This window comes from Camelus bactrianus, chromosome 3 (genome assembly GCF_048773025.1).
Source record: "Camelus bactrianus isolate YW-2024 breed Bactrian camel chromosome 3, ASM4877302v1, whole genome shotgun sequence".
Classification (NCBI taxonomy): domain Eukaryota; kingdom Metazoa; phylum Chordata; class Mammalia; order Artiodactyla; family Camelidae; genus Camelus; species Camelus bactrianus.
This window is the reverse complement of record NC_133541.1, coordinates 84,806,877-84,834,605: the sequence shown is the minus strand read 5'-3', so window position 1 is coordinate 84,834,605 and position 27,729 is coordinate 84,806,877. Positions and strand designations below refer to the sequence as shown.

At 33.8% G+C, this 27,729-nt stretch overlaps 1 protein-coding gene across 1 annotated transcript in view; it reads right to left on the bottom strand.

Annotated features, from left to right (window-relative positions):
• Positions 1–26,106, bottom strand: part of PRR16 (proline rich 16) — a 319,349-nt gene extending 293,243 nt beyond the window's left edge. The window contains exon 1 of the mRNA XM_074360542.1: positions 26,084–26,106. The gene's annotated coding sequence lies outside the window, so the exon portion shown is untranslated. The remainder of the gene's footprint in view (positions 1–26,083) is intronic.
• Between the last annotated feature and the right edge of the window lie 1,623 nt (positions 26,107–27,729).

The following is a 27,729-nucleotide window of genomic DNA, read 5'->3' as shown; positions in this document are numbered from 1 at the left end:
CAAAATGTCAAGAGTAGGTATTCTTGATTTGTTCCTGATTTTAAATGAAAAGCATTAAGTTTGTCATCATTTTGTGGCTGTGGATTTTTTGTAGATACCCTTTAACAGACTGAAGAAATTGCCTTCTATTCCTATTTTGTTGAGCATTTTTATCAAGGAAAGATGTTGGATTTTATCAGATGCTTTTTCTGAATCATTTTAGATAATCATTTTTTGTACTTTACTCTGTTAATATGGTGTATTTTATTGTTCGGTTTTAACTATCAAGCCAAGTTCACATTTCTGTAATAAATCCCAATTGGTCATTGTGTGCAATCCTTTTTATGAATTGCTGGATTCGGTTTGCTTTTATTTTTTAAAGTCATTAAACCTACTAATGAATGACAAGTATTCTGCTACATGATAAGTTTGAAATTATGATGAAAACCATACATAATCCTTTCCTTCATGAGTTCTTGGTTCAGTCGGGGAGTCAGATTTTATTTAAATAGTCATATAAATTATTACTAACTACCAATGAAAACAAACATAATGGAAAGGAACACGGCTTTATGTGAGGCTATAACAAAAGAAGAGAACTAAACTGAAATGTGGTATGTTTTTCCCTGTAATTTGAAGTATATTTAGTTACTAACTAGGAAATGAAGGAGAATTCAAGAAATTCTAGATGCATTCTAGGAAGAAGAATAGCAAAGGAAAACTGAGGGGAAAAAAGACTCAGCAAAGACAGTTATTTTTAGAGAGGTCTGGATAGAGGCTTGAGACCTAGACAAAACTAACACTATCCAGGCCCTTCTAGGCCATGTTAATAATTTTCAGTTCTACACCAAGTGCAATAAAAAAACTATTGATAAATTTTAAGAAAGTGAAGTAACATGATCAGGTTTTCAGTTTTAGAGATAACATAGTCTGCCTTGTGGAGAATGGATTGAAAGAAGGATTTAATGAATGTCAGGAAGTTATTCAGGAGGCCAAAGACATTATTTCAGGAAAAAGATGCTGCCTGATATCTTGGTATAGGCTGGTGGCAGAGGAGATTCAGACAAAAGGAACTGTGAAATAAAGTGAAATTATACCACTGGCTTATTTTTTTAATTGCAACAAATTAATAAATGGTATAATTCAAATTTTTCTAATTTTATCCTCTTTGATTTTGTAGAATTCACAATTTTCATAAAATACTTGTACCCAAGTTATTCAGACATTAGAGCTTTATGTCATATGGAGATAACATGATGATAAACAGAAAATAAAAAAATATTTTAAAATTTATATAAATAATTATATACTGCCAAACAACTAAACCAAGCTTGCTTATCAATGTTCAAACTGTGTGATGAGGTGAATGGAGAAAGAAAAACATCCTTCAACTCCATTTGAAGGAAAAATACTCCCAAATTAATCTAATATTTTCTAAAGCATGTGTGTGCTATTAAGATAATTAATAGGCTTTTTATACTTTTGCTTTTACAAAATTGCTTCAGTTGTTTTAATGTTTATAAATTAGTTAATATTTTTATTATTTTGGAAATGATTTCCTGGTTTTTGCTGTCATTTTGGTTTTTTGCATAACATTTATTGCTGGTACAAATTTTAATAAGCAAGAAATTTATTTTCTTATCACAAATTCTAGTTTCTAATATTTTTATTTTACAAAATCACATTTGCAATGATTAAAACTAATTTGCACAAAAGAGCAATGGAAAATTAATTTTAAAAACACATTTGGTTGCACATATGTTAGAAAATTGTTGTCTTAAAATGGCTTAATTAGAACAGTTTGTCATCTTACTAGAAACTGGTATAATGGCATTATTTTAACCACTCAACTCACAGAAATTAAAAAAAAAAGTGTGAGAGACACTCTTTTGAACCTTTGTTCTTCTGTGTCTTCATAACAGTTCTATCTGTCTTATTATCTCCAAGGTACTTGTCACTATAAAACTGAGATATTCAGAAAGATGTTATACTAGAGCATAAAGAAAGATCAGTTTCTCAGTTGAGTGAAATAATATCTATTCAATGTTTGGTATATGCAAACCCTTTTATCTACAAATATGAAATTTCTCTGAAGAGAATTTGATTTCTAACAGTGAATTTCTTATTCAAATGTATTGAGCCAAATGCCCAGGGATGGCCAAAAGAGTAGACACTTTGTCCAATATGAGAAGAAAAGCAATGCATAGTTCTCAGATAGCGTCATATTTTCCATGGCTCCCAGAGGGCTTTTCACCAGTGACTTGATCTCTACAAGGTAACTACTCACATGCTACTTTTCTATCAGTGTCTCCTCCTGTTATTTCACACACACACTCCATATTCTGAGCAAATTAGGTTATTTAATCTTTCTCAAGTACCACCCATATTTTTCTTATTTGGTATCACTGGAAGATACCACTGCCATATCCCAACAACTCCAAAGGTCCAAATTCTTTCCAAACCTCAAGTAGTAGCTTCTCAAATGTGCTAAACTTCCCCTGACCTAAACCCTAATAGCAATCATTTTACCCATCTTCGTATTTCCATAGTGATTATCTTCTTCCTCACAATGACCTTATAGTTATTTATATACTTGACTAACTGATGTACTCTATGAGATTATGAATTCCTTTGCAGTCTATTCCTTCTTATTTTCATACTTTACCTCTTTCTTTGTCTCAAATAGGTCTTGGTGCATAGAATTGTCAAAATGAATTGCCTTCACAGACTTACTGGTAGGCTTAAGCTTATGACGCATATAATGAGTGAATGAGTGACTCACAGATCGAACAGAAAGAAAAGCCTGCTGCTCTCAGCTTTTAATAGTGCCCTAGGGATGCATTTGGAGAAAGACTTCCTCTTATAGAAGTTTCTTACTTGTCAGAAGGAAAAAAAAAATAGAAAGTAAGAGAAAAAGCCAAGGGAGTTAACAATTTTGACCCAGAAAAACAACAGCGACACTAAAACAAAATTGAGGCAAGACCAAGAATGAAGTAATCAGTATTATCTCCTCGAATAAAGCTGAGACTTTCTACCAAATCCCTCTTTCACCCCTTCTGATGGAAATCTTTGATGCACAGCTTATTTCCAGAAACAAGTCCAAAAAAGTAATTTAAAATCGTTGATTACAAAATATTAACTATCTGTTATGGCTATTTGTTATTTTCTGGAGAATCAGTGTTTTAACTCCTTTCCTATGCTTAGGAAATCACCTCCTACAACCTTGTGGGATTATCAGACTGTGCTTCCTACTGTAGAAGCTAAAGTTTCAGATATTCACTCTTGGAGCCTTTCTTATAGCTAGAGTTCATGCAAATGACCTAGGCATTGCCAATCAGGTCTATGGAGGCGACAGACTAGAGAAAACTCTCTGGCCGAGAGGAAAATTACAGCAAGATCAAAATGCCAGAAGCAACCCAAGCAGGGGTGCTAATGTGGGTGCTAAATGTTCAGGGCTAACACTGCTGAAGTGCAAGGAGCATTTTCCTCGGCTTTGTGGGAGGTAGCTGTTATGTCTTCACAAATTGCATTCCATGAAGGAGTTTGGGGAATTTTTTATATTATGTAACTCTAAGTCTCCTGGCATTCTGGTAATTCCATCCACAACCTAATACTCTTTTAGCACACTATTTTCCTAAATGTTGCAGATGACTTCTCTGTCCACATCTCACTTACTTTTTATAGAACCTGCCAGTCAAATTCCAACTGGCAACACCTGATCTTTGCTTGAGGACTCGCTCTGGCTGCCTGAGGCCTCTCCCCCTGTGCACAGAGCAGAATAGAAATGCTGGGGAATTAATGGTCCACAGGGAGAGTCTTTAATCATTGACTGCTAGGAGTCAGTTCATAACACTCAGTTCTCTCCTCTTAGGGGTAATAATCTGTGGGATTAAGCTACTATGGAAGCCTGATTAATAATGCAGTATCTTTTTGGCTTCCTTACTTTGTCTGTATCATTTCCCCACTCCTCTGCTCATGTTTACTGGGATCACTTGCCAAACAAACTATCTTCATATGAATCCTATTTCAGAGTCTGCTCCTGGAATCCAGACTAAGACACTTAAATAATCCAAAATTGGTTTACATGTTTAAACACAGAAAACTGACTTCCTTCCCTTATTAGGGAATTTGACATCACATAAAAATGTCTAGTTACACACATGACTATATATAAAACAGATAAACAACAAGGACCTACTGTATAGCACAGGGAACAATATTCAATTTCTTGTAATAACATATAATGGCAAAGAATCTGAATGATACCTGAAACTAACATTGTAAATCAACTACATGTCAATAAACATTTTTTTAAGTGTAGTCACATGGTAAGTGATAATCTAAGCTCTCATGATGCTTTTCTTTCTTTGCCTTTTTACATCTTTATTTGAATTTGAATTTTGTAAAAAAGTGTGGACATCGGAGTTATAGAGACCTTATGTCAAATACCAGATTTAGCTCTTACTAAGCAAGTGCTCCTGGACTATTTACCTAATTTTTTTGAATCTCATTTTCTTCTCAGAGAATGACTGTACTTATCATTATGCTAAAAATATATCTAAAAATTTTTCAGATCTCATACTAATGCTCAATATATGTACTTTCCCTTCTTCCTCTTTTTACTTTGGTCTCCCTTTTGCTCCTTTTCTTGATCAACTTTCTTTTATCTTACATAAACATTAACTGAACAAAAGTCAGAATACTCAAGGAAATGCAGTTTGGGTGAGGTAATGAACTATACAAGGCACTTAGAAACCTTGATAGTACATTTCCCCCAAGGTGCCAACTCTGATTCTTCATTTGATGATATTTTCACTAAATCTAAGTATTTACCCAATACTTATTCACCAAAGTTGCCTTATACATCCCTGCAATATAGATATAAATCATTCAAGAGCTACTTTTTGAACCCACTTTTTGGCAGCCCACACTTCACTCCTTCTCACATATTTAACGTATTTATCATACATCCTTGCTTCTCCAAATATTTCCCCTGAATTATTTCCTTCCTTGGGGCTTACGCTCTGGACTCTCCCCTTCATTCCTTTTCCTCATCTCTGTGCATTCTAACATCTTCTTGAAATCAGGACAACTAGCTTGACTAATCTGATAAACCAATTTAAGCCAAAATACTCTTCCAAATAACATCTGTGTTATCATTTGGGCTTTGTTAACTCTGAGGAACTACGAGAACTTTAAACATGGAAGCAGAATCTTTAATGGAGATTTATTTGGACAAGAAGGTATTTTTCACATTTTCAACTCCTACCCTACAGTTGACCATTATTCTAGCAGAATATAATCATGGCTCTAGGACTTTGGGATTATAGTAAATGTCTTATTCCCTTGACATTTTAGCAATTGTCAGTTGTCGTTCTGACAATTTTTCATACACTCTTAAAAATGAGTCTTCCATTTAGTTATTAATATAACAAATACTTTTAAAATGCTATTACATTCACAACATTCTCCTAGGCATTAAAGGGTAGAAAACAAAGATTCCTATCCTCTAAGAGCATAGGTAGTAGCTTTGAAATAAAAGAATATATGCATGAGGCTGTTATATGTTGAAGATTGTATATGACTTAATTTCCAAATGAATTTTATGCACAAAACATACTATTGGAGTTCTAGAATGCCAAGGCAAGTGGTTATTTGAAGAGTTAAGAACTGTACTGAGAACTGGGTCAACCTTTGAATGAAAGGAGTGTCTTTGGATACTGGAAGAGGAAAGAGATGGGCATCTCAGGTGGGGAGACTGGTTGCAGCAAAGACTTAGAATAAGACTGAGGGTATCTATACTGGAGAGTGAAGTGACCCATCTGGCTGAAGCAGAGTTCCAATGTTTAGATGTGAATAACTTGAGTGTGTCCAGATTTTGCTTGTTTAGTTACAGTGGTATATGTGCCTACAGGTTATGATATTTTGTGTTAGAGTAGATGGGAAATCACTGGATATATATTAGATATTTTACTGGATCAAAAATTTTACTCATATTGAAGGGAAAGATAATTGACATCAAAGTGAAAAATTATTCACGAGTATGTTGCAAGATTCAAATGAAACTGAGTAGAAAGACCTAAGGTGAAAACACAGATTTGAGCTGTGTTAATATCCTATTGGTAGCTAAAGACCAGACTGTGGGTGAGCTCTTCAAAGACAGTGTTTAGAGTAAGACAAGCAGAGTTTGGGGACAGATAAAGCAAGAGTTGTACGTGAAAGAGTTTGAGTATTTGTGGGAGGAGTATGGGGTGATCTAAGAGACAGGTGTTACAGAAGCTGTACTTCAAAGAAGGAACTGTCACCACTATTAAAATAATGCAGTGAATTCATATGACATACAGATTAAAAGGTATCCTTTATATTTAACTCTTAATAAATGATTAGCAACATTTGACAATTTTAGGAAAATGGTGAGTTAGGAAGCTCAGGTAAGGTTAGAATTTTGTTTCCCTATCTCCCATATGTGGCTCATTTGTAGGCTGCAGCTTCCCTTAGGTGGTATTCTCTGACTTCCTACAAATGCTATTAAAAGTTCCTTCACAACCAGCTATCTATATACCTTTCATGTGCTGCTCAAGTTGACTATGTGACATCAAAGAAGGGAGGAGATTTTCAGGAATGATCCTAATATGAAGAAACCAGCATGCAGAGCAAGAGATTTAAAGGCCCAAGGGCAATGATCTTGGTATGAGCTCTACCATGCACAGATAAATCTGCCCCAAGGAAAAATAATGTCCCCAAGATGACTGTAAAGGCTTGAGTTGGAGAGAAATGACTTCTTTGGGAGTGAGGATCCCTTTTAGAAAAAAAGGCAAATACATACTAAAAGTACGAGGCTCATAAGCATTGTTAAGCTGTGAGCTTGAGACCTGTGGATTTTCAAATTTTTTAGTCTTCTACTCCCTAAGATAATTTTAAGTTAGATATCCTGTTTTTAAAATCAGAATTTAAATTTTTTCTCACACAATTCAATGGCTTAAAAGATATAATTTTTATTTTAAATATAATTGTCGTATCACTTTTTAAAATGTATCCAAAAGGATTATAAATATAATCACAATGATATAATTACTCCATCATTTAGTTAAAAATACACAAACATATAATTTTTAATGTTCAAAAGTTTGATTGCTTTTTCCTCAGTGGAATTATATTTTCATTCAATTTTCCCCAAATATTTTCATCCTAATATATTTTTATGCTTGAGCATTTTTATTGAACACTATCATATTTCTTTGCAATAAAATATATAATTGAGTATGTATTTATACTAAAATTGCCTATGAAAATTAAATTTAAGTGTCTAAAATTTCTTCTGAAATTAGTTATTGTAATAATTGTTATTAGTAACCAATTGTTCAGGACATTATAAATCATTATAAGTAAAATTTTTAAAACATAAAAAGTAAAGTTCTATTGGAAATAGATCTACTGCTGCGACAGATGGGAAGAAGTGCTGTGGTACCTTTTTTAATGGAGTTTTCCTTTAGCACCTGGGAGCTTCTGCATGTCTGGGCAATGCAATGTGTAAAATTTGGGAAGGGGAGAAAAAAGGTGATTTTCCAAGAGGAGCCAGGAAAGAACAGGCATGTCCCTTTATAGCAAGCATTTTCCCAGGAAAGAGAATATGTAGAAGTTGAGGCTCTGAAAATCAATTTCCTTAATGACACCCTTACTCACACACACTTCTGCTCTCTCTCTTTATGTGCTCTCAGGGCACTCCACTTAAAGAGCATTTCAAGTTAAAGAGTGAGGCTCTCCTGAAAAGACAGCATTCTTTCCCAACTCACCCAACCCATTTAGGGAAAAAAGTCTGTTTTTTGTGCAATAGACTCTCTGGCACAGGAGTATAAGACATATAATCTATTATTTTTAAAAAGCCATTATAGGACTGTTTTTAATTTAAGAAAAGGAATTAAAGGTGGGATTCCATTACTCCATTCCATTATAACTCATGAATCGCTTTCCTTACACAAGTTGCAACATGACTTTATTAAAAGGACTCTTTTGAAAAATCCACTCAAGCGTTATGCAAAAGACTTCAGTAGACTGAGCAAACTGGTGCCAAGGTTTCCCAAGAGAACACTGTCACAGCAATGCAGCCGAATGCTGTGAAAAAGCAGGCACAGGTGTGAAGGTAGGAAGAAGAAGTGGGGTTGGGTTGTCAGTGGAGACAAGAGTCAGAAGTTTTTGGCATGATATAAATAAGTTCTCAAGGAAGACTCATAGGATTATACTTAAGTGTCAGACCACTAGCTGTGAAAATGGTTAAAGAGAAATGTTTACCCCTTAAAAGCAAAAAGCAGATAAAATGATGAGGAATGTGAGATCGTAAATAGACACTGATATCTAAGAGTTTTACTTAGTAGCAGAAGGCAAATGATCTCAGGTTTGGAACAGTCTGTAGAGTGAGGCTACTCTGTCAAAAATTATACAGAAATGATTTTACAAGAATGATTTTAATTTTTGGATGACCATGTTGAACCCTGTTTCAGGAACATGGTGAAGAAAATGTATTATTTGGTGTTCTTCCGGAGGAAAGAACAACATAATAAATGTAAGATGTTGCTTTTAACATCAGAACTCATGCATCCCACGCTAGTAAAAGAAAAAAAAAAAGAAGCAAAAAACAGAAACTAAGATAGTGAGCAAGGTATGAATCATATCCTGTTCTCGTAGAATTCTGTGGTTATATATGAATTACACAATTTGGTTATGGGAATCAGCCACTAGAAGTTTGTATAAATGTTTTTTGACTGAACTGGGCAGAACCAAAAAGGACAAACAGTCTCAAGTAGAGGAAATTGCTACATCTTCAGAGTAAAACTCTGGCATTTACTTACATCTGTGTTCTAAATGTCAAATTCAACACAAGACAAAGTTTAACTGTATGTCAGGTCTAAGACTTGAGAAACACTCTCAGCACAGAGCCTGCTCACTGGAAGAACATTCAACACACATCTTTTTAATGAATACATAAACTTATTAATGAATGAATGGTTAGTATCCCCACCAAAAAAAAATCATAAATTGCATATAGGGATAAATACTTTACATTTTCAGATGTTAGAAAATCTGGCGCTATTGTATTAATTTTAGGAAACAAACTTAAACAGAGGAAAGTAGTGACTTTAAATTATTTTAAATGTAGTTTCCTAGTTCTTTCAGTATATTATTATTACACATATTCTTAATCTAATTTATTTATGAATTATTTTCCTCCAAAAAAGTATAGGTTCAAGTTTAAAACCTCAAGGTTTTATTTTCAAAGGACAAGTTAAACTAAAGAACTAAGATGTACTTCAAGCAAAGCCACTTCAGAGTGGCAGTTTCCTTTCATTGCATTAATGTGATTTTTTTTTCTTTGCTTCTTAAGATGGAATGGAGCACTCAAAGGAGTTTAATATCCTATGTTGCATCTACTGCAAAGATTAAAACAATACATAGATATGCAAATAAATGAACTCTCAAATGAACTTTCTTCCTGAGCTGAAAAGAAAATTGAAACCAAGTCAATCTGACAAGGTATATATTTTATACACATTTTATGGTGGTGTTATGAAAAATCTACTAAGAAGACAGAGCAAAAGCATTTATCATATCATTCTGACCTCATTTTTTACTTTGTAAGAAGATGAAGTCGATGAGTAAAAAATATTTCTCCCTTAGTAAGTTATTATTTATAGAAATTATTGAAACAACCATTATGAGGATTAGTTCCGGAAGCATTTCAGTGAGTGAGGATGCCATCTGAGTGTAGGTCATTCTTTCTGCTGAATTGAGTGAGGAGCTGAACCAGATATTCATTATCTTGTGTATTTCATATGTGGTTCATGAGAACTACATTTATAGTATTACTACAACCTCAGACAGATTGGGGGTCCACTTCCATTAGAGTTTCACAGACATTGACTTGGACTTAGAAAATATGAGAATTTTGTGTTTAAAAAATCAAGTGCACTTTGCAATGTATAGTTTTACAGTTAAATTAGTTATAATTTTGTTCCAAAGTAATGTTTTACTTTTGCTGAATTCATGTTAGTGTTACTTATTCAATTTCCAATTTTAAAGTTCACTAATATATTGCTTCAGTGAATTACACACTATTCTCTTTCTGTATCTCCCAAACTATGGGTGTAAACAACACATTGTATATGTACATGCAGTGTCAAATCATTTAAGTAGATTTTTGAAGAAGGTAAAATCCTCTATGAGTCACTTTTCCTTCTTCTCCAATCCTAGCATGAATTATCCACCCAAACAATTACCAGATGTTGCCAGCTCACTTGGACATAGTGTTCTGACATTCTGGTTGATCTGGGGTCTGTGACCACTGTTGGGAAGGCTCCCTACTTGCCGCTTGCTCCCTATGCTGAACTACCCTAAGTCTAGCTCCAAGTAAACCCTGCTGCCCAGTCACCATCATCTGTTTCTTCTTGCCTATTTGCCTATGATTTTCCTTCCATAAAGGAATGTATATAAATATATACACTTTTTAGAAGAGTTCCTCCTCTCTGCCCTTCCACATTCAAATAAAACATGTTATATCAATTCTTAATATCTTCTTAAAGAAATTAAAAGGTTTGACACACTCAAAACAACCCCTTATGGTACAAATAACCAGAAACTTACAAAATACATCTTTCATATCTGATATTTTGGCAAGTGATCTTTCACAATTAATTTTAAGTAGGCAGCCAGACAGACATTAATTTTCAATAGCATATGGTTGTTGAATCTAATTATTTAAAGATAAAATCTACCAGCTTCAATTCCTGATTGCAAATTGAATTTGACTCTGAGACTGTTTTACTTCTCTTGCTCTCTCTCCATTTCTATTTGTGTGTGCACATGTGTCTGCATATACATATCGTGTTATTCAACTTGTTAAGTATCTCATTGGTCTAATAGGAAGACTATTTTATAACTAACAAAACCTGTTGGTTCGTAGGTTAGTATTTTAGTACTTACAAGGTAAATCCTAACTCAGAACTCAAATTTTAGTACGTCTTCAAAGTTGTCTATAATTATTGGGTTTTATAATTAATGCAGGCTTTGAAACAATAACCATTTAAAAGTGAGCAAAACACCTGCCTACTGTTAATCTAAAATGTCCCCTATGTCATCTGAGGGAGAGGAGAGCTCTAAGTATGCTTAGGTTTGTAATGAACAGCTCTAAGAAAATTCTCCCGTGGTTGAATTGACCTTTCTAAATGTAGTATTCTTGGGATTAACATTTTCCAACATTCAAAACATACCTGCAAAATGAAATGCATCTGCTGTACAATAGAGATTGGAGTGCCTGTGCCTCTTTATACATGCAAATTCTTACATGGGATTTCAGATGTGATAAAAGAGTAGTTGTAATGCTTGGGATGGACTAAGTGATATTAGAAAGAACTCAGGTATGGAAATAAGAACAAGATTTTTAAGCGGAAGGTAGATTCAAATTCAGTTGGCAGCTAATTAATTTACTAAGAAGATAAAATAACAAGACAAAGAAATATGACTGAATTTCCATCAAAGACAACTCTAAAACAGAAAAAAAATTACGTGAGTTACCAATAAAATATAAAATTTAAGAACGTAAACAAATTTAATGGCCTCTGACTTGATCAATTAATTAAATCTTCTATAAAATATATACACAAACTCTTTCCTCTCATTTTAAAGTAAAGTCAAAATACTGATCAGCATGTGTTCAAATGTAACTTCTCTGTATAGTAAAGATGATGCCAAACTGTCTTGAATGAATGGAGTCAAGTGCTGGCTGGGTAAGAAAGCGCAGTGCTCTAGGAAACAGATCCCACTGACTTGTAACACCTCTGAAGCCTCCTTTTTGTCTCTAAAATAGAGCAGGCATGGAATCACAAAAAAACCTAATGAAACTCCTTGGGAACAGCTCCTCAGTCTAAAAGAAGCATTTAAAAATATAATTTCTGATCATCAGTTTACCTTTGTGATTACACTGCCAAGAGAAAGGATCAAATGTCTTCACTTTTGATGAAAATTTTCCTCAATCCCACATTTGGGTCATTAAAGTCACTCAAACCAAACCTAACTCAACAAACCAGACAGATAAAGCCAAAGTTTTTGTACTTATTCTGAGAACACATATATTTCCCTAATTTGTCTGGAAACTAGTTAAAATATATTTTAAATACGTATATGCAAATAAGTATACATACATATATACATTTCTGAATAATGGCAGCTTATCTAAAACTTGTTCTGCCAGTTTTCCTTCCCTTAATAGTATTTTTCATTTCTTGTTCCCCACTCCGGTTAAAAAAAAAAAAAAGAGTAAGTTGAGTCTATGTCTCCATCATTGGTTTCATCACAGAAAAAATACCGTATTATTATGAAAGCAAATGTTCATATTTTAAAAAAGATTTAATATGTTCATTAAGTTATATTATTTTAGAAACCCTCCAAATAAGAATTTTTTTCTATCCATGCAACAAAAGAAATTTCTAAAAAATTTTTAAAAAGAGTGAAAATTCAGAAAAAAATTACCTATTGTTTCCTTTATAACAGCAAGTCAATTAAACTCAGGATGAAGTTTTCAGGTTAAAAGTTATTGTTTAAAGTTATTGCTACCTCTATTTTCTGCTCTAAAATCAGTGGAATTAAAAACAAAGAAGAACAGAAAAATAAGCTTTATTTTTAATGAAACGATAGAAGAACTACTAGCAAATATACTGAAATACAGGTCAAAATGAGGGATGATACTCAGGATTTAAACCATTTCAGATCTCAAACAGGACACAGAGTATTTCCAAATTAGGAGGTACAGCCTGGGGAGTGGAAAGGGGTAAACCAGTAATGTCTTCTTTGGAAAAATAAGGCCAATTGGCACATACAGGTTATAAGAAGTCCTTGTGCCAATGTGACACCAGCGGAGTGACAGGGGAAGTGGGGTAAGATGAAGAACATTATGAACACATTATCTGTGCCTCAGGCTCTTGTCACTGTGCCAGGGTGGAGGAGCGCAGTAAGTGAATATCATTTCTAAAACTTCTAATCTCTGGCAACCAAGGAGAAGTTTAAAAAAAGAAAACAAAATAGTAAAGAACATGTGACACACAGGGTTCTGCTATGAGTCAGAAATATCTTCTGCTATCTCTGTGCAGATATACCCAAGGGTAGAGTGTTAGTGAGTTTGTGTAACTGACCTGAATTCTATATGCATGTTTCCCAGCACAATACTCTGGCTCAGACTCAAGTGCCACTTACTGTTAAGCAGCAAGTTGGCCCAGAAATAGTATCTGTCATTCCAAGATTAGCAATAATTAGAAAGATACAGTATGTGATATATGTAAAGAAATTACAAGAAAATGTAAAAAAAAAAGGAATGCAATTAATACACAACTTTAAAAATACTGCAAAGAATACCAAACTGAAGAAACTACTGAGAGATAATATTTCTTAAGAACGGAGAACGGAGCTGGCATAGCTCAGCAATGAAGGGAAAAGTAAAATTATTTAGAACATTTAAAAATAGATGCTGTATAAAAGAGAATGGATACTACTGAAAAAGTCAGTTACTGAGAAAACAGGTTGGATAATGCTCAAACAAAATGAAATAAAAACTAAACGCTGAAATTCATATGATTGTATATGCATAGGAAATATTTGAAAAATAACGAAATAAACTTAACAACGGTGCTTCTGGGGAGATTAAACAATTTAGGGGTCTTACAGGAAAGATAGTTACTTTTAATTACGTACTTTTATTTTCTCTTTTTATTTTTACCATTAAAGTTTTATTATATAAATTAGCTATTGTGTGCATACTCCACTACATTTATACTATATTAAACTATCCTACAGACGTTTGTAGCAGATTAAATTTGTACTTTATCCAAGTTAATGGAAACATGATTAGAAACAGAAAGTGTCTTGGCTTTCAGATTTGTTAATCAAAAAAGAAAAAAAAAAGCATTAATCTTTTACAATTTTCCACCAATACCTTACCCTTCCTCTTTTGAACTGAAAGTTTCTTTTTTTGTGTGTGTGTGAGATCCTAATAGAACAAATTGTCCGGAAGAACATTTTAAATTAATGGTTCCCCAAGAGCATGACTGAAAAAATATGCTGACCCTCTGCTTATCAATGCCCTTTGAAATCAGTACTGATTTTTAAAGATGATAGACAGTTGTTCTTTTGAATACCATACCCATGTTCCCATTCTACATTTGTTGACAATAGAACTTTGAATTAACTCCTTGGGAAAAAAATTGTACTTTATTTACGGATCTTTGTTTTATTTGGAATATTGTGCAATGACTGGTTATACCTAACATTATTTGATTAGAATTAAATGTAGATGGAAAAAGTACTAAGGAGGAAGAGAGATCATAGAACATGAGAGAAAAAAAGCAATGAAACAGATGTCAAATGATCAGAGAGCAAAATTATTAACAGCACCTTTAGCCAGATGAAAAACATTATTTCCAGTCTCCCAAGAAATGGTGGATCAGCTAAAAACTCTCTCTGAGACTTTTTTTTTGATACATGGACCACGCTAACATGATATAAAAAAGTCAAATGAAATGAGATCACTTTATTTAATCAAATGTGTATAGATTGCACATTTAAAAAAAAAAACAACAGCATGCTTGATCCCTGTATTATGTCCTCCAAAAGCACAGCATGCATTCACACCATTGGGTCTCAACATACGGTAGCTTTTGATGGGCAATATTAAAGAAGATGGTTACATAGCTTACAATCTTAGTTAAAACAATTTTTGAACATGTTCATAAGCAAATTATTAAAGACTGTAATACTGATATTGAGCGTAAGAAACTAAGCAAACTGGGAAATGTAAGTAATATAATCAAAAAGGAAAGTAACTGAATACACAAACCGACTTGAAAAATATACAAACAAAAAATGATGGTATTATTTAATTGCTTTAAGTTAGATTTATTTTTCCTCTTTCACCTAAGAATGTAGTGCAATGGTAAACTTAGCTTTAGAAACAGAAATGTTGAAATAATCTACTTAATGGTTTAAAAAGATAATAAAGGTACAAATTTAACTAAAGATAAAAGATGAGGAGCAATAAATCATTGAGGAGAGAAAGTGATACAAATGGAGTAAACCTGATTTATTCCTTGAAAAAAGGACAATTTCCCTACTTAATCGCTGTAATTAATTCTTCTAAATTTAGACTTAAAAAACCCCAGATATTCATGGATGACTGATGTGGTGACTTGTGATTGGAAAAGAGAAAGCACTGTACACTGTGTTTTATTTTTAGTGGTTGAAAAAGAGAGGAAGAGAGAAGACATAACCTTTCATCTCAGCTTTTGTTCTGAAACAAAAAAGAAATCAATTTCCGGGGTCTAGAAAACATTTTCTAATTAAAAAAAAAAAAAGTCAGATTCCCTTATAGGGCACAGTAAACACAGAAGGTTAATTTAAGTGTGAAAGAATTCCAAAAACAAGAATAAGAAAACAAAAATATAAAACCAGAAACTCAGTAATACAGAAATGGTGATTAACATCATCAAGAATGGTGTAGGCCTATTCGGATCCGCTACTGTGTCTGGAGCTTTTCTTTCTCTTTTAGGTACTTTCATAAATTTACCTTGGCTCATAAAAATCACTCCTTTCATTTTTGTTTTCAAATTCTACAATATTTTTGAGCTAATAAAGGTAAATCTCTTTTCAAATATACTAATATGTCACTGTAAATTTCGATTAGTTTATATTCCCAAGGAGTGTCTCCCATATTGATAAACTCTTTTTTTTTTTTTATCAAACTTTATGCTTGGAACCCTTGGATCAAGCGCTCTTGGGAGGATCCTACTTTCCTAGTGCTGAAGCACCTCAGTCCCGGCACTTCCTGTGCATTATTGTTCCTTTCTTCTCTCAGCAGGCCCTGCATCTCCCCAATTAGGTTACACTATGACTTAACACTAATGTTTCATCTGATTAACAAGAAATGTGAAAATTTTGAAATTATTTCATCTAGCTCCTAATTTTATTTATTTATTTATTTATTTATTTATTTATTTATTTATTTATTTAATTTATTTATTTTTAGCTCCTAATTTTATAAACATAGATATAGGTTCAGAAATTAAGACATAATTGCTGCTCATAATGTTTAATTTTTCCAATTCCTGTGTCATTTTTACTTGTGTGGCAATCTAGAATATTTTAGCAAAGAAAATTAGACCTATGTCTTATTTGGGGGTTACTTCATATTTTGCTAAGGTTTGCTAGAATGATTAAATTTGTAAAACACAAATTCACTAACACACTTCGCTATCTGAAATCTCAAACAAATTTTTTTGGGTATATTTGGTTACGCTAATGTGTCACTATTTGGAGGACAGCTGGATATCTGCTGCGGTACTTTAAACCAAGTTATTTCAATGTTTTTACTTATTTTCACTTTAAAATTTTATCTGTCAATATCTCATGCTTACTAATAATAGCAGATGATGAAATCAAGAAAGTATGCCTTTTATTTTAAAGCAATCACCCTGTATTTATCAGTCAGGTCTACCAAGGAAGCATACATTATAGATACAATGATTAAAATCTCACTGATAATGACAGATAAAATGCATCCACTTTCAATAGTTTTATTTAAAAGAAATATGACTCTAAAGACACATTATTCTGGTTGGAGTTCTTCCCTTAGGGCAACATTGATTTAAATGATTCATCTTCATTTGTTCTAGTTATATGGAAGAAAACACCAGAATATACATTGACAGTCTTTTATATAATATAATTTCTATTTTGCACTGACCTAATTTTCTTTTTAGCTAATTAAAACACCCTAAATTGGCTCTAATAAAATTCCCTCAGGATCACTTGTAGGAAAAAGAATGGAGAAGTCTGTCCATGGTGTAAACCCATTTCCCTGTTTACAGATTTTCTTTTTTGTCTTTCTTTATGGTCAATAGAAAGCGAGCCTGATTTCCGACCAACATCCTGTGTGCTCTCTCAGGCCTTCCCATAGGCAATGAGAAGACACTGCATGGCAGGCTTCACTTGAGGAAGCTGCCTTCCCCACATCAGGCTTAGTACATAACCAGTGCACTGAAGTTTTTCAAGACAATTGCAGTCAAGGACTCGGGCCCCTCTGAGCCAACCATGCCCATATGCTCATCTGCCCTCCGGGCACATGAGACTCCATCTGGAGGCCTCCTTCTCTGGGGTCTTGGCTGATGCACTTCTCAGGTACTTCCACCAGAGACCTCTTTTATCCTGACTTTGGCTGATCTACTTTTTCCTCTTTGATTCGGTCACTCCTGGCCCTTTCCTTTACTGTTCCCATTCAACCCATGAGTCCGTAAAGAGGTAGAAGTCTTCTGCTGGGGCTTCTGTGCTGCATCCACCTGACCTTCAGCTGATAGTATTCCACGGGAAAAATGAAATACTGGGGAAGTGTCACCACTTTTGCCTCTTGCTTGTACTGTCATAATAAGTGGTCAAGTCTTGATTGTTACTTTCAGCTTTGTCCTAATTGACCACCTGACACCTGACTGCCTAACAGTTAAGTGTTTACCAAATTTCAGACATTACTTAAGTGATCGTGGAACTTGCTTTCTCTCATTGCCAATTGTTAAATGTACCATTCTCTTCAGCCAATATTCAGATTTTATGATAATACTTTTGAAGATACAAATATTTTTTGAGGTTAAAAGAATAATCAAAAAGGGTGGAACTTTAGGCATTATGATAAATGGTGTAAGGTTTAGGGGCATATACCTTGAAGAGCTGGAGTGTTTTAAACATATTGATAAGAACACTTAACATGAGATCTACTCTTTTAATAAATTTTTGAGTACACAAGACAGTACTGGTAATTATAGGCACAATGATGTACAGATCTCTAGAACTCATTCATCTTACATAACTGAAACATTATACCTGTTGAAAAGCAACTTCACATTTTTCCCTACCCTTGGCCCCTGGCAACCACTGTCTTACTTTCTGTTCCTGGGCAGGATTATTTTAGATACTTTATGTAAGTGGAATTGTGTAGATTTGTCCTTCTATGACTGGTTCATTTCACTTAACATAGTGACCTCCAGGTTCATCCATATTGTTGCAAATGGCAGGATTTCCCTCTTTAAGGCTAATACATGCCATACTTTATTTATCCATTCATCTGTTGGTGAATATTCAGGTTGTTTCCATACTTTGGCTATTGTGAACAAAGCTGCAATGAACATGAAAGTGCAGACATCTTTCTGACAATCCTGATTTCAATCATTTGGGATAAACGCCCAGAAGAGATGGAATTTGACCCATATACACGCACCTGGGTAGACACCTATTCTGCCCACTGACGGTGGCCACCCCCACTTCTCTTTAAAAGTTACACTCAGCATGTGGTTACTTATCTCCATAACTGCACAACCTCATCGTGTGTGCTCTTTTTTTTCTCTATCTTGCAGAGATCACCTGAGTTTGTAAGGAACCTGAAGGAAAAGCCAAAGTTGTTACACTGGTGTGTGGAAATCTACCCATTCTGTCCTTGTCCTTGGATATTTCTCCACCCTCCTTTCCTACACCTTCCTTCTTGCTTCCACAAGAAACCAAATGAAGACACACAGACTTCTGTTCCAGGACTTTGCATTCGCTCTTCCCCAACCAGGAATGCTCTTTTCCCAAATAACTCCTAGCTTGTTCCTCCTCTTTTCTCAAATGCTCTCTCTCGGCCACTGTATTAAAAGTCAGAACTCCCACCTAATATACTCCCTTCTTGTTCCCTGCTTAATCCCTAATACCTAAAATATCTAGAACATGGAAGGGACTCAATAAATATTTGTTGAATAAATGAAAAGAAAAAAATACACTGCAAATCAGGAAATCAAGAATATCCTTTGAAGTCACAAAAGGCATAATGTATTATCCCTTAAACTCATCTGTTACTTCAATATAGATAAGTAGTCTATTTCTAAAGTTCAAATACTGGTAGGATTGAAATAGACAGCAAATTCCTAAGTGGCTGTAGCTAAGAGAATTGTTTCAAATTGCAGTGAGTAGGAAGTAACGTATAGTCCTGGATTTCTGTGTACAGCCAACGAATTATTTTCCAATCATACCTGACCTGGATGCAACTCTCTTCCTACTTTAAGATAGAGCTGAAAAAATAATCTGCTCCTCCTTTGGCAGCATAGTTCAGAGAGAGACCCAGCAAAGATCAGAGAGCACGGAGAAGAGAGAGAATGAGTAAAAACACACAGAACACAGAGGACATTCCTCCTAATAAGTAAGTAGCTCCAAGCAGTACTGAAAAAGTGCATGAGCCTCCTGAAATTCTAGCACGCCACAGCCTCAGGGAATGATTAATAAGAAGAACTGCTTTAACTTTGAACCTTCAGCAATTGCAAAGATGCCAAGAATGGTCTGTAGTTAGTGGTAAACCTATTCCAGAGGAACTGACTATGGAAGCACAGGTTAGCTAACTTTTACCAGCTCTTGGCAATATGATGAATATTATCTATGTATCCTTCACAGCAACTTCATGCAGTTGCATACTATGACTTGTAAAAAATTAGGCTTCCTGCTCAAAATCACAATCTAGGAAGGAGGGAGTTCAGAATTTGAACCTAGAATCTTCTGATGTAGTATACGGAAAAGAGCTACTAAGGGATGAGCAGAGAAAACCAGGAACTGATAAGCGTATCAGGAAATGTGACAACCACAATGTTCATTTACTGTAGTTGTTATATATATGTGTATGTGTGTATATATATGTGTGTATATGTGTGTGTATATGCATGCATCTTGTTTAGGATATCACCAAATTCGGATTTAAATCATTTTCAATGAATAATTCTGCTGCATTCATAATGGCTTGAGTAAAAGAATCAAAACTTGATAAGCAGTACTTCTAGAGAGTTTTCTAGATTTCCTAGAGTGTTTTTTAACAACTTTGATTTTTCTGGTGAGCTATCTTTCATATGAGGACAAGATTAAAAATAACAATTTTTAATTACCACTACAGGACACTTACTATGTGCCATGCACAGTGACAAGTACTTTATATACACCATTTTAACAAATCTGTGTAAAAATAAGATAATTATTATATCCACATTAGATGTGAATATGCTAAGACTTAGAGAGATAGTATAACCTATCCAAAGTCACACAGATTCAGAATCAATTCTAGCTAACTTCAGAGCCCACACCAGTCACCAAAAAGGTGTGCCACATAAAGGAAACAGACTAAAGAAAATAAACTAGTATATTCACTTAACATTGAATAAAGATGGTTTGAAGCAATCATATTAGTGGTTATGAAAGCACTGGTCTGTCTATATAGCTTTTTATTTCATCATAACTAACTCGATGTCAGTTACAGTGTTAATGAACACCCACCATAATCTTCCTTGTATGGTTCACTGCTCATGTCCTCAGTTTCACGTTATCTGAGAACTCCCAGGATCGTTGGTTCATAGATTAAGAACAAACTCTCTCTAAGGAGTGTAGTGGAATGAGATCATGGTTGTGGGTGAGCACAGGTGGAACACAATGATAAGTATGAGCAATGGGTTTGGAATGCTGAGCTTGAGAATATACACATCGATAACTGCTACAAGTTCAACTAGGTGGAGGCAGCTTAAGGGGGAGGATCTTGAGATACACTTGCTTTTGGATATTGAGATATAATATGCTTCTGGATACATAGCGACTGGAAGATATCTAAAGAGTAAAACAAATCTACTGGTCATGGATGCAAGACCATCACAAGGTTGTATTGTATCACCATTCTGATTATGGGAAATAAGAGCAAGCTGGTCTCTTAAACATCAAATCCATGTTTCTTACAAGGAAGTTAACTGTGAGTCTGCCTTTGAGATGTGCTTTATCCCTGGTCAGTATGTAAGTCCCATATGCCTGTTTTATTAGGATAAAATAGTCAAAACTATTTAGTGCAAACTTCTATATTATAACATAACCCACATAAATACAAAGATTCACTTCATAAAACAGGATGCTACAATGGATTCAGGGTTGTAGAAGGAATTTTGATACTATTTTGATACTTATATGCACTCATTCATCCCATTTTGTCTCCAGCTTATGCTAGTTTGCATTATCATAGAGCATTAAATCTATGCTGTCACTTCTCTTAAAAGAACATTTGAATGGTGATAAAGTTTCATTAAAAAAAACACAATATTTGTGTTGCTTTAAGAGAAAATTTAACAAAGAAAGGAAATATGAAGGATGAAATGAAAAAGTGTTAACAGTATTATTGAGAAACATGTCCCCTATCAATAAATGAATTCTTGTTTTGAAATAGGAATAATGGCAAAGCAATCACAAATCCATCCTGAACCCCTGAAAAGTGTTGCTTAAGATCTCAAAGCAGAAAAAGGACAAATATGAAAGCTCAAATTTATTTTATGGGGTCAATTTTGAAATCATATATTAGGATGTCAATAAGGAAATATTTTCATTCCCCAAATAATGTTCATTCATTACAGGATATTCCATCAAACATGACCTGAATCAGATAAACCTGAAGCAGAAAGTTACTCTCAGCTGTAAACTACTGAAAGACAGGATCGTTTTTCTTTTTTTTTACTTTAACTGAACATAATACTTGAGCCAAGCTGGCTTTGGTTATGAGTCGAGTGTTCATAAAATATATCACTCAAACTAGGATACCTTTGTAGGTGAAAAAAGCACTTTGCCAGAGAAAGAGCTATAAACCAGGAGGATCATCCCAGGAACCTAGAAGTTACAGTCACCTTATTTATGAGGTATGACAGCACATCTATTGGAAGGACTAAAACTTTGTCCTCAATTGTTTCTAAATTTATTTAATTTTTAAATAAAAAGTATTGATCTGTGGCATGTAAGAGAAAGAATCCTGAATAGGATAATCCATTAAGAATTTAACATATTTGTATGGCAATTTTTAGTTTACTGTACACCAAAGGTAGAAGAAAACAGGGTTGCATCTAAACACTGAGTGCTCTGAATAAAAGAGAAGGAAAAAAGGCATGCGTAATTGTATTATATACAACCAGTATTTACTCACTGCTACACTTGGCACTGAAAATGTTTCACTTTCAAACGGTGAAACAGTCACAAGAGATTGTATCAACAGTGCTATGATTAATCATTACTTACAGTATTGCTTTGCTTAGAAAAATATTTCACTAATAGAGAAGACAAATTTCTGTTACCAGAATGACTAAGATGAAAAAGAAAAGCAGTGCTAAATGTGGGGGGAGTCACATACACTCTTGGTGAGTGTGCAAATGGATGCTATCACATTGAAAACACTCTGGAGAGTCATTTGGCATTACCTACTAAGCTGAATATACACAGGTTTTATATCAAAACATATTTATCTGTATTTATCAAATTTATCTACATATTTATCAAATTTCTATCAAAACATAAATATCTATATATATTCACCAAAATAGATACAAAATGTTTATAGTAGCATGATTCATAACAGCTGCAAACTAGAAACTATACAAATGCCCATCAACAGGAGACTAGAGAACAGATAAGTAAATGTTGATATATTCACACAATGAAATCCATCAGAATGAAGAAACTACAACTACTCTCAAAATATGAATCAATCTCACAAATATAATCCTTAGCAGAAGAACCCAGACACGAAACACTGCATATTGTATGTTTCTATTTATGTAAAGTTCAAAGACAGGCCAACACAATCAACAGTGTTAAAAGTCAAGATGGCTCATAGCCTTACGGAGTTAGTTAGCATTGACTGGAAGGGGTCAGAGGGACAGCTGCTCTGTGGCTGTTGAGATTTTGTTTCTTGATCTGGATGCTCTCTACATGGGTGTTTTCATTTTATAAACAATTTAATCCAACTGCAACATGTTATTTGTGCACTTTCCTTATGTAAATCATACTTCAATAAATAGTTTTTAAGTGCACTTTCCTTATGTAAATCATACTTCAATAAATAGTTTTTAAAAGAGGAAAGCTTCAGTCCCCTCAGTACTAGTGGAAATGATAATAAATTTCAAGTTAACAGGGTCTGAACCAAAGATGTTTTAAAGCATATAGAAGCATTAATTCTGTTTCAATATTTGGGAAAAGTAGCATAATGCAAAATATATTCCAACATTTTATAAAATAGTTTGACAGCACCATTTCCATTCTAAATCTCCTTTAAAAAAAGAATCCATTCATATTTCAGCAAAATTTGGAAATACAAAAAGATATAAAGAGTATAATCCAATTATTTAAAGTTTTTGTATATATATACACACATATGTATATTATATACAATAAATATAATATATAATATATATACATATAATACATAAATGAATTTATAATACTAGTGATTTTCCCCATATTTCCTTTTTTAATAATCACACATAATGCTTTTTAAGAAGTTATTTTTAAAATGTTTTAAAAAATATAATTGCAACAGTGTTCAGGACTGTTTTCTAGACAGCAGAAATAAGAATGTATTGAAAAGATTCTACTTTTGCAGGAAAGGAAAATTTTTGTCAGTGGCATTGCCTTTGGTAACTTATTAAAAATAAAGGATGCAAAACATAATTTGTGTTTTTGGACTAATGTCACTAGAGGTTATACTCAGTCATTCATACTATATTTAGAAATGCTTGCAGAGATATATTGAAAAAAATTCTAGAAGTGAAATCAGTCTTTTGCTGACAAATGTGTAAAGACCTATCTCTTGCATTCTAAACTCTCATTCAAATGTTTGTTATGAGTGCAAATTTGTATAAATTAAATAAAAAATATTATAGTGAATTATGTTTTAGTTGGTAAACCAGTCATATAACAACTTTCTGTATTTTAAATTGGTATGTGTTTTTGCATTCCTTACATGCCTAATTACATTTAAAAAATTCTATTTATATGGCAATACATGGTTATTAAAATGTGGAAGTAAAACATAATTTGTATCTGATTCTATGTTATTATTGCATTTAGAACTAACACATACCACTAAGAAGCTAGCTAGACGTTGAGTAATTACTCAACTGATACTATAAACCCTCTATATTGTGTGTAATTTAGATTTTTAAGAAACTTTAAGCAATATTTGTAGAAATTGGGATTTGGGGGTAGGCAAAGAATTTATTATGACTTTTCAAATTTAAATAATTGAATATAGACTCAAAATACATCTGAAAATTCATTATGCAATCTATTTTTTAAATTGAATTAGATTTGGGGAAAAAGATATGCCTTGAATATGTTACATAAATATGACATTAATGCTAAAAACATATTAACTACATATTTGCCCACTTTCCGATATAGATGTTTATCTATGAAACACATCAAATACACACATTTGTCAACTGCCTAAGATGATAATAATGAAGGATGCTAGAAAAGCATAATTTACTGCAGGATAGTTTTACAGATCAGAATACAGAGAATAAGGAGAAAATGAACCAAGAGGATGTTCAGAAAGATAGGAGAAAATGAAACCTGAGCCTTCCAGTTCAAACTCTGAGTATGAAATCTGATGACTTTATATGAATTCATGGGTAAGACTGAACCAGACTGAGAAGATGAAAGTCTTGAGCAACACTGCCTCCCACACCTTCCTCCCAAACAGTAACAGAAGGATGGCTCCCCTCCCCCACCCTCACCCTGGCTTCTTCAAGATGCAGCCCCACTTGTCCCTTTCTCTGTCCACAAGCCCCAGAGAACCTCTTGGCCTTACTCGTCCTCTCATCCATGGAGGACTCTGTCCCATACAGGAAAGGAGAGATTATTGAAGCCATGCCTTTCCTCCTCTCAACTCCTTTATTCTGTTGGCTGAGTTACAATAGGAAAAAAAAAACATCAAAAAAGCCATTGGCTTTTGCATTTTGTTTCTTTGCCTCAGTAGTTGTGAAACAAAACCGTTACGATGGGCAGGATTAGGGACTTCAATTAAGAATTTTGAAATTCATTTGTATAAATAAATTAAACTGTTAACCTTTGTCTAGTAAAGTCAATAGTCTGGACACCAGATTGGAACAAAGTTAAAGTCTTAGTATTTCACATGTTACTAGTCCATACGCAGAGATACTCAGATTAGCAACACAGAATTTCTTCCCTAGCTACCTTAATTTTGAATTGTCTCATTAAGAAATGCTCTGCTTAGAGCATTGATATTAAAGAGTTATATGCTAAACACTTACTCCTCTAGATTCCCTAAGTTATACACTTTAACAATTTCTAGAAAGCTGTATTTCAAGACTTTGTCGAGCTGGTTTTACTGAACCTTTACTTAATTAAGACTTAACGCTTGGCCTCAGGTCTTTACTGATGTCTTCAATAAGGGCAGTCTCTGTGCATTATGTCTACAGAGGCAGATTTATCATGAAGATGAAGAAGTTCAACTTCAGGGCCCCTCACTTCCTCAGGAATCTTCCAAGGAAGGCCGTGGGAGGGGTTCACAGAGTTGACAATTTTGGTAAAATTTGCAAAAGTGAAATATTTCATTAACAACCTGTTAAAACCACTGCCTGAGTCCATTTCACCTCCTCTGACACACTTTACCTCATATCTGACGGTATTAGTGTGGGCCCCAAAATGTTTGTATCTAAGAGGAATTCTGGTTGGCCATATATTTATTTTGGACTTAGTGGTTTACATTATGTGATGGCACTAACTTTAGTGGAAAATTGTGCAATTCCTACCTCTTCTGGCATATACTTTACCAGCTTTCCTGGTGTTCTGATACAAAGCTGCAGGGCCTGAGGTCATAACATGACCAGCATTCGAAGAACAAGGGTGGTGGAAAAGAAACAAGGTTTGAAACATACAGAGCCATAGCTAGTCTTTCAAAATCACTTCCAACCATGAAACAGGTAAAATTGCTAACAGAGAATTCTGTTCTCGTCGGTGCCAAGTGAATATAGAAGTTTCTACCTGCCAAGAACACACTGAACAAAACATCATAAACAATTTAAACAACCACTATACTTTATGTTTTTCTTTTCCATGGGAATTGAGGGAAATAGACTTGTCAAAATTTCTGTCTTTGTAGGACACAAACCTGTAGCAATACTATAAATAGTAACGAGTCTGTGTGTGAAGTTGCATGTTTTATGCATCTCAATGTTTCAGATCTTACCTTTGTGTATCAGGCACCTCTTCTTTCTCTAAAGTCTGGAAATTCCAGGCAAAAGAACAGGTAGATCATACCCAAAGCAATTAATCCTGAAATGGAAAAGATAAAGCTCTCAGAGAAATAATGAATAGATTCTTGGATTGTTCAATAATCCAATTAATGAAGAAGAACACATATATAAATACACTAGAGAAATACTTAAATTTCTTGCTGATTTAACATCAATAAATGACATTAATAAAGATAGTAAAATCCACATGCCACTGTAACCAAAGCATCAAAGACATACTGGCCAATGTATGTCAGTTTAAGGAATATTTAAGATTAGTCTACCCAAGAAACCTTGAAATGTAAATTTCCTAAAGAAATTAACAGAGATTTTTCCAAAGTTGACAATTATAAAAATTTATGTGACATTACAAACAAGTTGTAAAGCTCAAAGGAACTTCTTAAAAATACCAGTAATCATGAAAATGTTCGATCAACCATGCTATTTTCTCTAAAGATAATGATATAATTAAATTGTTGTCATGTACACCTAAACTCGTATGTCAATTATACTTCAATAATTAAAAAAAATGTTGTTCTGGATGTTTGTTCCTAAAGTATGCAGCCTACAAATGTAGAGGGAAAAAAAGTATTGTTACAGCAAATTGTTAATGGCTTGTTGTCAACTTTTAGAAGTTTTAATTTTTTTGTGATTTATTTTTTCACTCTAAAGAAATGTTATCTTTTCTTCCTAATTTTGCATTTGTAATCACATATTGTTTTTTAAATTAGGCACTTCAAGATAATATGTTTCGGGCCTCCTAAAACCTTTCTTAGTCCCTATGTTTCAGTAACTTTTTCGGTTGCTGAAGGAGACGGCCACGTAATTTTTTTCCCAACAAGGCTCCTTTGAGAATGAAAGTTTTATACAAACAATTTCAGGTTGTAAACCAGGAAAGCCCCTAGAAATCCAGAAATGGGTAATACTACTTAAATAAATACTAACTAGAGAAATTTCTCATGGGTCAGTCACATAGATACAGGAACACTGATGTATTCTGAGAAACTGGTATGACTTGTTATTTAGCTATCAAAGCAGCAACTCACTGTGTTTTTCTTCGTTCCTTGATTCCCAGGAAACTCAGAGGTAAGTTTTGGGCTCAACAGCTATAGATTTCCTTAGTTCAGTACCTGCTGGATGATTCTGTAGCCCAATTGACCTCCCAATGCTTTCATGTAACTCTCTCCTCTCTTTTCCAGTTTTTTAAAAATGGCTATATGGTTTTAAAATATATTTTCTACTTAATACTGCAAAGTCTTTTTTGGAAATTAGTATTATGTAAAGACAATAGGTAAAAAAGAAAAGCCTTTAGACTCATTATTATAAGAAGAGCTGCCATTTATTAAAGAGTAACTCTGGCCCAGGTCTTTCATGTAAATTATTTTTAATATTTTTCCTTTGTTCCAATGATTTCTAGATCTCATTATCTTCTACTATCATTCATTCATCAAATATGGGATATATGTTAATAACGACTACTTTCTCAGAACAGTAATTGATCGTCAGCTTCACAATTATTAATCAAGTTCTTTTTTTGGTAGAATGGAGGGAATTTTCCACACAAACACTCATACCCCTATACATATGTGCATATATTGTT